This window comes from Ailuropoda melanoleuca, chromosome 12 (assembly GCF_002007445.2).
Source record: "Ailuropoda melanoleuca isolate Jingjing chromosome 12, ASM200744v2, whole genome shotgun sequence".
Classification (NCBI taxonomy): Eukaryota; Metazoa; Chordata; class Mammalia; order Carnivora; family Ursidae; genus Ailuropoda; species Ailuropoda melanoleuca.
In genome coordinates this window covers 37335287-37349001 of record NC_048229.1, presented here as the reverse complement: position 1 = coordinate 37349001, position 13715 = coordinate 37335287, and the positions used below count along the sequence as shown (strand labels likewise).

At 52.3% G+C, this 13715-nt stretch overlaps 1 protein-coding gene across 3 annotated transcripts in view; it reads left to right on the top strand.

Moving 5' to 3' along the window:
* The window catches only part of ACTN4 (actinin alpha 4), a 71024-nt gene that overhangs the window by 22851 nt on the left and 34458 nt on the right, over positions 1 to 13715 (top strand). The window contains exons 1-2 of one of the 3 annotated variants that reach the window (XM_034639204.1): positions 6862 to 6869; positions 8970 to 8979. The exons of the other annotated variants lie outside the window; for them this stretch is intronic. The gene's annotated coding sequence lies outside the window, so the exon portion shown is untranslated. Of the gene's footprint in view, positions 1 to 6861; positions 6870 to 8969; positions 8980 to 13715 lie in introns of those variants that run through there. 3 annotated transcript variants of the gene reach the window in all.

Genomic DNA, 13715 nt, shown 5'->3' with positions numbered 1-13715 from the left:
TGGACATGGGGGCTCCCGAGGTACACCCTGGGGCCGGACGGAGGCCGAAGCTGGACCCGGTGTGTCGTCAGGCTCTCTCTTTGCTTTGGAGGCTATAGGCATGAACATAGGCCATGAAGCCAGGGAAGCTCCTGTACTTACTGCCCAGGGCACGCTGGGAAAGGAAGCAGCAGCTTGTCTACAAAATGGGGCCAGTCGTGTATGTGCCTCTGGGTTGTCAGGGTCCAGTGAGGTGATGGTGTGGGGCTCGTCTGGCATGTTATAGACGTCAGTACATGACGGCTGTTTGAATTACTGCTCTGGCTGCCGGGGTGGGGGTTGGGGGTGGAGTCTTCTGAGGTCTCATTCTGTGGGTATGGAATCTCAATAAGAGTGATCCGAGGCGGGGGTGGGGTCGGGGACTATTCTTCAACTAGAAAACTGCAGGCAGGAACGCTGTTTTAGGTCTGAATTTGAAACCAGCTGCTCTTTGAAGGTTGACCTTGAGTTCTAGCGAGTTCAGCTGTTAGCTATGTCAGCAGTAGGCACTGAAGGGGTCTTGGAAGTAAGATTCCTCGAAAGAGGCAGCAGTCTATTACTCATTCTGATTATCTCAGACCCAGGGCGGTGGACAGAGCCCCTGTGGTTCAGAGGCAGACTCAGTGTTGCTGGGTGAGAAAGCCAAGCCAGGAGTGAAGGAGCACTTTGTACAGCAGGGTCCTGTGAGGGGGCTGCAGACTTTGCTGAGGGAGGCCGGTGGGCCCCCCCCGGGGCCTCCGAGGAAGCTAGACGAAGTATTGTGTGTCACCCAGCATGTGTCCTTCCCCCTGGGAAACGCGGAACCCCCCCCCCCCCCGCACGGAATCTGCGGCCGGATGTGGAAGGTAAACAGGCAGCCCTTCTGCTCTTTACTGCGGACAGGCCCGGAAAGGCCCGAGCTGTAGCTTTTCATCTCAGGAAGCCCTGAGGTCCGCCTGGCTCTCCTGAAGCAGCCTCATTGTCCCTTTGCAGGAGCATAACCAGGTGCCCCAACTCCTGTGGCGACATGTGGCCAGGTGCCCATGCTGAAGTTCGAGCAGCAGCCCCGGGGCCCTCTGCCATCCATTCTCTACTTGGGAGCCAGAGAATATCCTGCTTGAAATCTTGATCGGTATCTCTTGCCCTTGGGATCAAATCTTGAAGTCCCCTGGGCCCTGCAGGCTCTCCTCTCCTCTTCCCGTCCTGTCACCGTGCTCCAGGTGCACCAGCCGCCTCTCTGCCCCACCCAAGTTCCTACTTGTGGATCCCTCTTTCCCCCTCCACATCCCCAGCAACGCTCCTGCTCATTCTTCTTTATACTCCTATTTGTAGGGAAGTCGTACCTGACTCCTGCAGCCTGAGGTTCAGTCCTCTCAGAGGCATGTCTGTCACCTCTACTTCTCCTTTTAACTGGAACCGTCCTTTGCTCTCTCTGCTCACCATGGCACTGTGAAGGCCTTGAGGATAGAGACTCAATCACTCCTGCCCAGTGCTGTGCCGTTAGCATGTGGGACAGTGTCTGGCAGATACAGGTGCTCAGTAAATACGCATTTATTGAATGGAGGCAGAAGTAGCCAGCCAATCAAGCAGGTAGAATGGATCTGCCACCTCCCGATCCATCACTCATTTGAGTATCTCCCAAGGGACAGTGCCTCTGCTTGGTATGAGGGGTAGAGACCGGGCGCCCGCAGACCCTCCTCTGAGAAGGAGCTCACTGTCCCTCCCCAGGTCGTCTCTGCAGGTCAGTTGAATCCCGTCTAAAAACTGGCCCTGTGGTAAGCTGTGTGCTCTGGAAGGTCCTAAGAAGTCTTGCCCTGGGTCGCTTCCAGCCCCAGTCGGGTAGCCAGCTGTCCTCACAGAGCTGTGCATCACTGCCAGTAGTGATGAGGCACTAAGAGGGTGCTTTTTCAAGTGGGGAAAGGAGGGACATCATCATCAGAATAGAATCCTCTTCTGTGCAAATATTTAACAAGCTAGATGTCCGCACGTTGTGTGCCAGGCACGGGTCTAGGCAGCAGGGACACAACAGTGACCGTCACAAGAGGAAGGCCCCTGCCCTCAAAATGATCCAGGTGGCTAAATGCAGGGAGACCTGTCTTTTTTTTTTTTCTTTCTTTTTTTAAACTTTTTCCTTTTATATAGAAATTGCTACCTATAAGTCAAATGAACTCAGTGAGAGACAGTGAAGTGTTTTGTTTCTAGGGATAGTTGAAAACATCAAAACAGCCCCGTGGTTTAACAGGCTGGCCACCTTCCTGAAACCCAGCTCACTGTTGTGCTGTGGTCTGGGGCAGCTCATTTGTCTCCACGTCCTGAGCCGAGCCTGGAGACATGCAAGACCAGGAAAGGAAGCGCCGTCCGGGCTATCTTTGGTGGCCATTGTTATTTATGGGGCATTGGCAGAGAAGCCCGAACCACGGAAAATCTAGAGAAAGATAGGCTACGTGGTGTGGTTGAGCAGAATTCGATAGCTCTGCGTCGCTCTCCCGGCTGTGGGATCCAGAATGGCAGGCTGTGCTGCGTCTGCTGTCCGGCCTGGCCTTGTTTGTCTGCCTCATCCCTCCACACCTTCTTCACTGTCCACGAGAGTGATGCTGGGGGATCAGCCAACCCGTGTTCCGAGTCTGCGCCCCTGGGACCTTCTCTCTGTTTGGGACACAAAACCTGAGACTGTTTTTCCTTCTCAGTGCAACTTTGTTCTGCAGGAGAGGAGAAAAGTGAGAAAGAGAGTGTTCGTTTGACGATTGTGAGGTGTGCTCTGATACGCCTCTGAAAAGGACCCATTTGCCCCAGCGGCCTTTGCTGGGTAATGAGAGTCGGGGAGCCCAGGGAATTCAATGGGAAACCGAAGCTGGAGCAGTGGTCTCTGTGTGTCCCTCTCGTAGGAAAACAGAGTGAATGGTGCTGGATGGCCCACAAGTGAGGTTTTATCCTGGGAAAAGGAAACATGCTTGGATGTTGGCCTTGGGGATTTTAAAAATGTGTAAGCCTTTGCTTGCTGATTGTGTGTCCTCACTTCCCGTATACTTCTGGGGCCCCCACAGCACCCTGAGTCTGCACTCTCAGAGATCTCTAGAGACTGCCTCATTTCCACTCCTGAAGGGTACACACAGCATGGCCCGAGCAGGACGGATTTGGCACCTCCCATCGCCAGGCACTATGTTTAGGGGATTCAGGTGCTTGTGCCTGCCCTCCTTTCTCAGTGTCTGTGCAGTGCACGATCCTTCCAGAACACACACACACACACACACACGCACACACTTGCAAACAGAGGCAGGCAGAATCCTAATGTACCCATCACCCAGCAGGAGCAATTATCACTTTGTCAAACTTGTTTTCAGCGTCTCCCAACACCCCACTCACCTTTAGGGTATTTTAAAGGCAACCCCAGACATCACCCATAAATGCACCTGTATGTTTATCTGATATGGATATGTTTTTTATATAATCACACCCTGTTAACACTTGATGCTTCTGACCCTCTCTTAAGTAAAACCCAGAAACTCCCCCCCCCGCCCTTTGCCTTCCTGACATCCCTCTCTCTCTACTTCTCCAACTCTTCCCTTTCACCCCCTGTCTCTGGCTCCTTTCCCTCTACCTGCCTCTTAAATGTGGGCATTTCACAGAGTCCTTTCCCCTGGAGGATTTTATCCACCCCACTCCCCAGCCCCTGGTCTCACCTCTCTGTGCGGGACTCCTGAGTCTCAAGTCCCACTGCACTTGTCACTCTCCCATGCGATTGTTTGCTCACATGTCACTGTCCCCTGTTAGACTCTGAGGTCTTCCGTGGAGGAACCTGGCCTTACCTCTCCCGGAATGCCTGGCACCAGCACCACGCCCGGCCACGGGAGAAGCTCAGGAGATGTGTGAATGAGTGACCGAGGTGACAGGTGACCCTTTGGCCAAGTTGTAGACTCAGTTTCTGCATGTGGCCCATAAGTCGCTTTCGGCATAGCCCAAATCACACTGGGTCCTTGCTGCCCGGCTTGGACGTTGCCTTGCTTATGGGTCACCCAGTTCAGAAGCCTGGGAGTCCTCTTTGAGTTCTCACCCTGGGGCGGCAGCCCAGTTTTACTGAGTGGTTTCTCTCACGTATCTCCAAACACTCATCTTCCTCCTTTCCTTTGCTACTACTGCTGTCCTAGCGCAGGGCCACACACGGTGTGCTTCAAGGTGCAGATTCTAGTCAGACTGTCTGGGTGTGGCTGCAGTGCTGCCATTCGCTGTGTGACTTTGGGGAAATGGCTTGACCACTCTATGAGGTTAGTACCTGCGTCCAGGGGCTGTGGTGAGACCTCAGTGAGTACACACTCGTGTGCCCTTTGCACCAAGCCTGGCACCCGGGAAGTGCTCTGACGTCAGGCCCCCTCATCATCCCTGGGGTACCACCTGTGCACAGGTCTCTGCGGCAGCCTCCCAGCTGGCTTCACCCCAGGCCCCTGCTGCATCTCTGCTTCATCTTGTTAGCCCCAGGAGCGTTAGCTTTCCGAGACTCACATCTCATCAGGTCATGGAGAAACCTGCTTCGGAGTTCTTCAGCCTCTCTCTACCTTCGGACCCCATCTCCTACTGCTTCTTGGGGGCCCCAGATGTCTGCACATTGGTGTTTTTTGCTTTTGATGTTCCACTACGTGGAGTGACCTTCTTCCCAGGTCATCACCTGTCAGAATCGTGCTCCTCTTTCACAGCCTAGATCGCGTGTCACCTGACCTCTGCTGTCCTCGCATCACACTGCCCGCCCCACAGAGTCTCTCCCCACAGTGTCTCTCTCCGACGGGACCGTGCGCTCCTCCAGGCTAGAGCTGCCAGCTTGTGCAGCTCTCCCCACATCCTTGCCTGTGATTCTCTTTACTTGTCCTGAATCTCAGCCCCTCCTCAGGAGGTGGGAAAGCTACCCGAAGGCCATTTTCACCTTAGGTGCTTAGTGAATTAAACTGGGCATGTTTCATTCTCTCTGCTTGTGGTGCTTCCTTTTCTATTTTTCTTGTCCGAGAGGAGAGGATGCTGTGGAAATTGGAACTCATGGCAAGGGTTCGCTCCCACCAGGGAGAACGGCTGCCTACTTTGGCCCCTCTGCTGTGAATCCAGGCTGCCTTTCTCTCGTTCTCCCCTGGCAGATTCTTGCTGTGGGCGCCAGGCCAGACACCAGGGAGCTTTGGGATGCAGGCCCTCTTATCTTCCCTTTGTTGTTGCTCCACCTTACAGAAGGGAGCCAGTGGACTCAGACTGGAATGGCGGCACATGTGCTGTCTGCCTTCCTCCAGCCGCCTGCCACCCACGGAGCAGAGAGGATCAAAGGCTTTAGCAGGGGAGGGGAGGGAAGGGGATTCACGTCAGTGGCAGCAGAAACTCTCCTTTCCCCTTCCAGAGCTCCATGGCCGGAGCCCAGTCTTCCCCTCCATCCGGTGGGATGCGGGGGCCACCGTGGAAGGGCCACAGCCCTTTGGAACAGATTTCGCACGGAGGATTTGAGATTTAACGCAGCGGTATTTTTCGGCAGCACAACTGTGTTTCAAGTTGCGTCTTATGCGTGTCTGCCATTTTATAAAACAGGCGAAAAGAGCTGCTGAGGGTAAATTTGAGTAGGAGGCACCTTCCCTCAGCCCTGGCACCCCTTCAGGGCCAAGCTCTTTTGGGAATGCTGTTTGAAAATCACTCCTTGGTATGACTTCCAGTTCTCCACTCTTGGTGGCCTTGGAGTGTCCCTTTGTGGAGTCCATTGTGGTTCACCCTCGGGCCTGCGTGTCCCTGAGGAAGGTGGCCAAGGATGGGTCCTGAGTGTACACGTTGGAGGCGGCTTCGTGCCAAGCGGGGCAGTGGTCCCTGCGTAGCCCTGGCTTCCTGATTGTGTTAGAGAGCGAGGCTGCCTTCAGGGTCCTCTCCGTCTTCACTGCTGTAACCCAGCCGTCCACACAGCCACCGGGAAGGCTTTCCTGCACCGTAACTCTGGTCACGCTGCTACTCCTGTGAGACCCTCCAAAGACTTCCTGTTGGTCTTAGAAGGAGCCCCAAACCCCACCCTCCCCCCATGGCCTGTAAGGCACCCCGTGGACCAGCCCCTCCAGCTCTTCCTCCCCTCTACTCCAGCCTTGCCCTGCTCAGCAGTCGGTGGCTCTTGATCTGTTCAGGCTCCTTTGCCATTTCCACAGAGATGTCTTCCTGGACTGACTGAACTTGATTCCTGCCTCAGCCGCTCCCTCCGCCAGTTCTTCTTGCCACTTTGCCCTGTTGTATTGTACTGCCATCATCTCCTCTCTGCTTTTCTGCTTTTCATCTCCTCTGCTAGAAGAGAAGCTTCGTGAGGCCAGGGATGTTTGTCTGTTTAACCCCAGTGTCAGAGTAGTAGGTGGCGTGTAGTAGATGTCCAGTACAGTTGAAAATTAGAACGGACGATTGAAGTTTGGGAGGGGCTCAGAGCAGTGTCTCCTTCCAGGGGTCTAGGGGCTGCTGGGAGGGGGGTGTCTGGTGCCAGCATTTTGGGCCTAGGCTGGGATGACTCTAGAATCCTGGGAGGCCCGGTTACCTCCTTTGGCTCTCATGCAGTGTCAAGGCCCTGAGACCTCACCATTTTGTTCCCCGTGGACCTGAAAGGCTGTGCCTCCCAGCGCAGCTCCCTCTCTCTCCTTTTTGGACTCCTCTGGGAGAAAGCAGGTGGTTGGGGCTCTCTGAACCCATGGAGGACTGGCTGTTCTGCTCCAGCCTGAAATTGATTTCCTCCAGGCCCTGCCTTGAACCAGGCCCTGCCCTGAACCAGGCCCTGCCCTGAACCAGGCCCTGCCCTGAACCAGGCCCTGTGAACAGAGGGAGGGGTCTAAGCCTGGCCTCCCCTGCCACGTGGGAGGAGAAGAGGGATAGAGCCACTAGGCCTGGGAGCCACCAGCCTCCCCCCACGTCTCTAAAAGGCACACAATGGCAGTTGGGCTGCACCTTTGTTTTCTGAGTCACCAGTGTGATAGCCTGTCATAAATTGTTATTTCCTATACTTTCAGAGCTTTATCAGGCCTCTCCTATGCAATCCGGGAACAGATTTGATGCAGGGTCAGTTAACACGTTGTGTCGAAATCTGTCATTGTGCCCATATAAGGCAAACTCCTCGGGTTACTTTTTACCTTGGCAGAATCACAGGAATGTCAAGGTAACCAGGCCACCTCAGCATAGCTCTGATTCTCATTGGGTCACCTGACTTGCCCTCCCTCTCCCGTGACTCACCCCTGCGGCCCAGATTAAGGCCTGCCGCCTTGTTTATGGCTGATAGAATTGCCCAAGGGCCTCTTTGGCTGCCTTTAGTTTTGTGTCTTCCTTAGAGTGGATGGAATGAGACAAACTACGTGAGGTACCTCACGTGGGGCCCGACAGCGGGAACCAGAACCAGAAAGCCGTCTTGGCCAGACTTGGGGTTGATCGGGAGACATGTGGATCCCAGCTCTGACACCTCCCAGCTGTGTGACCACCAGCAGACTGCTTCAGCTTTGGGAGCCTTATCTGTAAAATGTAGGGCACTCAGAACAAATTCTGGTAAGCAGTAAGTGTTCAATAAATGTGAGTCATTTATACAGTTAGATAGGGGAAGCCTCCTACCCTGCCCAATCATAAAAACACCTCTTGCTGTCTCTGAAAGCTTGGCTCCAGAGCAGCGCTGAGGGAGCAGACCGAGCTGGGGCCCCGAGTCCTCCCTGGAAGACTGACCCCACACCTTCACGATGGCACTCTGTTACCCCCCGCTCTTCCCGACACACACGCACATCCAAAGCCACAACTCTGTTGTGACAGGGCCAGGAGTCAGATCTGCCCTTGAGAGCAGCCGGGGCCTCCTCCTCCTCCTTTGACATCACACTGCTCCTGGAGACAGTCGCCCCTTATGACTGCGCTGTGGTTTGGCCAGGCCTCAGTACCAGCCCCAGGAAGGCCTGTAGGTGGGGCGAGCCGGAGTGAGAGTCTAGCCCTGTCACTCTGCCAGGGCAAACGGTTTCACCATTTTTAATGGAGCAGTTATGAGTCAGAGGTTTCAGTCTCTCTTGACTGGTTCCTCCCAATCCTGTAATTACCCTTTGGCTCTAGAACCTTATTTTGGTTTTTCTTTTTAAAAAAAAATCCTTTTGAAACGCTGTTGATATTGTCCGTCTTGTGTGTTCAAGGGGTCTGAGATGGTGTGAATATGGTAAAGGAAGAAAGAGACCCCCAAATTGAGAATGATTTCTTCACCCACAGAAACTGCGCCCCCAACCCCCCACCATCACAGCGCCAGGAAGTGGACCCAGAGCCTGCTTACACGAGGCTAAGGGCAAGAGTGGAGAACGCTGAACACCGCCAGTTACCTCTTGGCAAACTCCAAACTCTAAGCCAGGAATTTCTGGTCTGAGGCACCTCCCAGATTGACGATGGATTCATTCACTCCCTCATCCAGTATTCACTGAGCCCCTGCTCGGTGCCAGCCCCCAAGAGGAGTTGCCCTGAGCCTCAGCAGAGGGTAGGCAGGCTGACAAGTACCCAGCGCCTCCGTGGGCCCCCTGACAGTGCTGGTCCACTCAGAGATGAGAGGAATTGATTGTGCAGATAAATGCCCTATATCCTCTTGGCCTCCAAACTCACCCTGCTTCTCGAAGGGATCGTGTTACTCCCAGGCTCTGCGAGTGGGGAGCCAGTGGGACAGAGTACGTATGAAACAAGTATATGTCTGTGAGTGCTGCCCCAGGCTCCAGCCCCACCCTGTGTCAAGGGCACAGATTTCCAGGCCAACCCAGTTCTGCCCTAGCCCTGTCACCCACCCCCAGACACCCCTGCCTGCTTTCACTGGAGTAGGAGAAGGCTTCTGGCCTGATGGGTGGACCATTAAATCAGCATGTCCCAAAACAAGAAAAAGGAAAAGGACCACCAAGGAGGACTTTTTTTTTTTTTTTAATTTTTATTTATTTATTTGACAGAGATAGAGACAGCCAGCGAGAGAGGGAACACAAGCAAGGGGAGTGGGAGAGGAAGAAGCAGGCTCATAGCGGAGAAGCCTGATGTGGCTCGATCCCATAATGCCGGGATCACGCCCTGAGCCAAAGGCAGACGCTTAACCGCTGTGCCACCCAGGCGCCCCAAGGAGGACTTTTTTTGTCAAAAGCAAAGCCTGCCCCACTGTTAGAAATCACTTAATAGGCCCAGCATAATTGCCCTCCTGCCACCATGGCCCGGTTTGTGGATCATGTAAGTTCCAACAGGAAGCAGGCTGTCTGCTAGACGCTGAACAGAGGGAGAAATGGTGGTATTTGCCCCGCCTCCAGATACCCCTGCCTTTTCCCTTCTCAGTTCTTCTGGGGAGTTCCTGGGGTGGGCCTTGCTGGCTCAGAGCAGCAGTAGCACTTGCCTGAATGACACTGGAGTCTGCTCAGTGCCCCCTCTTGACTTTTTCTCCCCAAAAACCAAATGCCTGTTTTCTAGAAAGCAAGTCCAGGGATGGATTTGTCCATGCTAGAACGTTGAATCTACAGGCTGGCACCTGTTAGGATTCCAAGCCACAGAGTCTCAGGGCCAGAATGGCTCATTTGGCTATCTTTTTGAAGGATCAAAGTTTAAACCAGATGATCTTTAATCTCCCTTCCTACCCCGAAACCTGAGCTCAGCTGTAAGCCACTGAAAGTAAATGGGGTTTTTGTACCTCTGACTCCCTGTTCTCCAGGTGAAGGGCCCCTGTGCCTGATCGTTTCACAGCAAAATGCCAGATTGGGCCAGAGGAGGCGGAGGGCATGTCCCCAGTCTCTGCTGCTGCCCTAATTTCAAAACTGCCTTTTGGGAGTGGAAGTTTTCTCTTTTAAAGGTAGCCATTTCAGGTATGCCTCACCCATCTCTTCTTCCTGCTGAAGAGCTTTCTTTTGAGAGCTGGCTGCTGCTTTCTACATCTACCCTGTGGGCCCCACCTACCTTTAGTTCAGGCCCTTATCTCCCTGTGTCCTCTGTGTGGGGAGAGCAGCCTCTTCCCCTTGGGGAGGATTCATTTCTTTTGTGTAATCTGAGTAGCTTTGGGTTGGTTGGTTGGTTGGTTGGTTTTTCCGTGTGTGGGATGGCTCCAGAAAAGGTCTGTTTAAGAGCAGAGACAAGCTCAGACTGGGGGACCTCCTACCCTGGGCTGCTCCCTGCTGTTTCTGGGGGGGGCGGGTTCTATTAGCTCCAGGGTCCGGTTCAGTCTGACAAATCCAGGGGCTCTCTAGTTCTCAGATTCCTCACTTATAGAAAGAAGGAGTTAAATTAGAGTGGTGGGTCTCAACCCTGGCAACATGTTAGACTCATTTGGTAAGCTTCCTGAGTTTCATTATTCAGGACCCATCTCCAGGGAATCTGATTCATTTGACCTGGGGTGAAGTTCAGGCATTTTTATGAAACTCCCAGGTCCCATATATTTATTCAGTTGATTTCCAGCAAGGGTGAAAGACATACTCAATGGGGAAAGAGTCATCTTCTCAATTAATAGTGCTGAGATCATTGGATATCCGCACACAAATAATGGAGTTGGGCCCCTACTTCACACCATATACAGAATAACTCCAACTGGATCAAAGACCTAAATGTAAGAACTAAAACTATAAAACTTAGAAGAAAACATAGGCATAAGTCTTCGTGACCTTGGATTAGGCAATGGTTTGTTAGATAGGACACCAAAAACACACACAACCAAAGAAAAATAGTTATCTTAGACTTAGTGAAAATTAAAAACTTTTTTTTACTTCAGAGGACACTCAGAAAGTAAAAGTAAAAAGACAGCCCTCAGCATGAGGGAGAATATTTGCAAATCATATATAAGTGTCTAGTGTCCAGAATATATAAAGAACTCCTACAACACAACAATGAAAAGACAAATAACCAATTTAAAAATGGGCGAAGGACTAGAAACATCTTCCAAAGAGGTTAATACAAATAATCAGTACATAATATGTCATTAGAGAAATGCAGATCAGAACCACAGTGAGACATCACCTCACAACCACCAGGATGACTACAATCAAAAAGTCCAATAAGAACAAGTGTTGGCAAGGATGTGGAGAAATTGGAACCCTTATATGTTGCTGATGGGAACCTAAAATGGCAAAGCCTCTTTGGAAAACAGTCTGGTAGTTCCTCAAATGATTGAACAGAGAGTTGCCCCAGCAGTTACACTCCTCGGTATATACCCAGGGGAACTGGAAACACACATTCATGCAAAAACTTACATGTGAACGTTTGTAGCAGCCTTATTCACCATAGCATACATGGGCATTACCCAAACGTCCATCAACTTGTGAATGAATGGATAAACAAAACATGACACGTTCATACAATAGGGCAGTACTCAGATGAAAAGTAACAAAGCACACCTGCTACAACGTGGATGAACCTTGAGAACACACTGAATGAAAGAAGCCAGACACAAAGGCCACATACTGTATGATTTCATTTATATGAAATGTCCGTAAAAGGCAAACGCATGGAGACAGAAAGTAGACTAGCAGTTGCCAGGAGCCCTGGGGTAGGGGGAGGGATGGGGAGTGCTCACAGTGATGAAAATGTTCTGGGATTAGATGATGGTGGTAACTGTACAGCCTCGTGAATAAAAAACTCACTGATTTTTATACTTTAAAAGGGTGAGTTCTATGGTATGTGAATTATAACAACAACAATGGGTTCTCCAAACTGTGCACCTGATTAAAAAGAATACATGCACACCTGTGGCCCAGCAACCCTCTGTGTTGCACGAGTCCTCTACTACAGGGTAATAAATGGCCTCAAAGCTTAGTGGCTTGGGGCGCCTGGGTGGCTCAGTCAGTTAAGCGTCTGCCTTTGGCTCAGGTCATGATCTCAAGGTCCTGGGATCGAGCCCTGCGTCAGGCTCCCTGTTCAGTGGGGAGCCTGCTTCTCCCTCTGCCTCTGGCCCTCCCCCTGCTTGTGAGCTCGCTCGCTCGCTCTCTGTCAAATAAACAAATAAAATCTTAAAAAAAAAAAAAAAGCTTAGTGGCTTAAAACAGTATTCATTATCTTAAAAATTGAGAGAGAGAGAGAAAGAACCAGAAGAGCTCGGGTAATTCTGATGTACAGCCAGGTCAAGAACCTCTGGGCTTAAAGGGTCTCTTGCAGCATGAAGAACCAGGTCTGGTCCTTACATTCCTTTACTCATTTGGTGGACAGGTGGGCAGGCTAAGGGAAGGGAGGTTCAGGGAAGATGGCGTTGTGTCAGCCCCCAGAGTACAGCCAGCAACGTGGCAAATCCTAGTGGGGTCTGGCTTCACCAGCTGCGGTGCTGAGGCAGCAGGTGGCCCCTTTGGGAGCAGGAAGGATACAGTAATGAATAGAACATCTCCTGATCACTCACTCTCTGCAGGCTGTGTGTGCATTGCCCTGTTGAGCGCTCACGGCATGTCTGTTATCCCCCTTCGATAAAAGAGGAAGCGGAAGCTGAGAGAGGTGACTTTTGTTTTCTAAGGCCACACGTACAGTAAATGGCGAGGTGAGGATTTGAAGCCATGTGTGAGATTCGAGAGCCCCTGCTCTGCAGCGCTGTGCCACTTTGTGCCTCCAAGCCCACCCACTGCCACCCCGCCCACACACACCCCACCCCCCATCCAGGCCCCGCCCTTGAACCAGGGTCTTGGTGATTCCTGAGCTAACGAGGCCCCTGAGGGCTCCCGTCCTCTTACGTCAGTAGCAAGCCAAGATCAGTGTCTTCCCTGGCTGGCTTTTTGAGTGTCTACTCCAAAGGATTTATTTTTGTGAACTGTTGAAAGCAAGCGGTTTATCCCTAACTGGGGCCTCTCACCGGTATAAAATGGGATTAGAGACCATGACGTCACCACTGACCGAACATGAGAAGCCCCCACACCATCCTGGTCATTCTAGGGTTTACCGAGCAGCGACCGTGCAGGGCGGGGATCCTGCAGCAGACCAGACTCGTGGAGATTATGGTACACTTGGGAGGGAGACTGGGTATGGACGGAGGACATAATTTCTGAGAGTAACAGGTACAACGAATACGACGTAGCAGAGTGACGTGACTGCAGGGTGCAGATGTCAAGGTCAGGGAAGACCTTCTGGGATGATGTCATCTGAGGGAAATGCTGAATGACGAGAAGTAGCCAGCCCTGTGAGGAGCGATGAGAAAGGTGCTTCTCACGAGGTGGGGACAACACTGCAAAACCAGTCTGTTGCAGCAGCAGCATCCGGGCTCCCTGCTGCACGTGCTCCCTGGGCTGATTGGCCGATGCGGGAATGGTGGCTACTGGGGAGGGCACGTGGGGGAGAGCTGGTTTCTGGATGGACACGCAGGACCTTTGGAATGCTCACAACTCCACTCTGCAGTATTTATACCTCTCCTCCGACTGGCAAGTCAGAGCTTTTTCACGTCTGCTGAGAAAACTCCGAATAAGGCAGCATCAGGCCAGGACATAAGAAGCATTCCATATTTCCCTGTAATTGCTTTCAAATTAGGTTCTGTCGTCATGGGGCAGGCGCACGCAGCAGGCCCGCTTTGCCCTTGGCTATCTGTGGAGTGGGGTTCTGGGCAGGCAGCTCATTGTGTCCCCCGTGCTGCAAAACCACCGGTCTCAATTTCCCTTGCTGGTGGGGCTGCATGCCACATTACCGTGACCAGTTCATTTTCTGTTCTCAGCCTGCTCCCTGGTTTCTGTCCCCTTCAGCTCTGGTAAAGGCAGTGGGTCTTCAAAATAGTACTCACATGTACAATCTCAGAACTGTTCGAGAGGCTCACAGAC